The sequence below is a fragment of the Danaus plexippus genome, chromosome 15 (genome assembly GCF_018135715.1).
Source record: "Danaus plexippus chromosome 15, MEX_DaPlex, whole genome shotgun sequence".
In the NCBI taxonomy this organism is placed as follows: Eukaryota; Metazoa; Arthropoda; class Insecta; order Lepidoptera; family Nymphalidae; genus Danaus; species Danaus plexippus.
This window is the reverse complement of record NC_083547.1, coordinates 832,289-833,225: the sequence shown is the minus strand read 5'-3', so window position 1 is coordinate 833,225 and position 937 is coordinate 832,289.

Sequence of the window (937 nt, the reverse complement as noted above, 5' to 3'; positions counted from 1 at the left end):
AATTACTAAGGAATTTCATTTTATTATAAACCCTTGGATACATAGTATACATTTATGAAGCGTGAGCAGTCAATACTTAGAATTATTAAAGAAAATAAGAAAGTCGACTACTGAAATAATAATTTAATCTCTAAACAACATTTTTGGTATCTGAAGAACATATATATATATATATATATATATGTTCTTCAGATTTTACTTTTTTGTCAATTTCTAGATCTTATAATAAAGTACAGTAAATATATTTAGAAAAAGAGCCCACCAACTACACTAGGTAAATAATTGTGTCATTGAAAATGTAGATTTCTTAATCACGAAAGATAAATATAAAATTAAAACACGAAACGATATGAGATGAAAAAAAACATACTACAACACAACAAAGGTATTGTTATTCTCTCTCAATTTATTTATAATTATATTTCAAAATAAATGATATATATATGAAAATATGAAAACAAAGTGGCGGTGGCTTGCCGAACAAATACAGAGAAATTAAATTGAAACGAGTATAATGTATCCGACGTATTGTCATCGCATTTCAATTTGGAACAACGATTCATAAACCAAATCTCTGTCCAACACTCGTATTGGAGAATATTTAGCAGTCGATGTGGTCCAGTCAGCTCGGCTGTAAATGTTTGATAACATAGTTAAACGCATTAAGGCTCCCTACACAAGAAATCTATTGTTTGTAATTGTATGAGCTTTGGTTTTAACTGTCATTCTGATAGCTATAGATACGTGCATTAAATTAAAAGCACCATTATTGTCATTATCTGTCGTACTTTTACGGAATGCGAATAACTTAGTATAAAGTTTATTCTCATTCAGTTACACAGGCGTATAATATGTACATAGTTTTACGACTTCTGATTCCTACGTGACTGATTGTAAAATTCCTCTTATGTATCTAAAAACGTGACAGCTCACGACA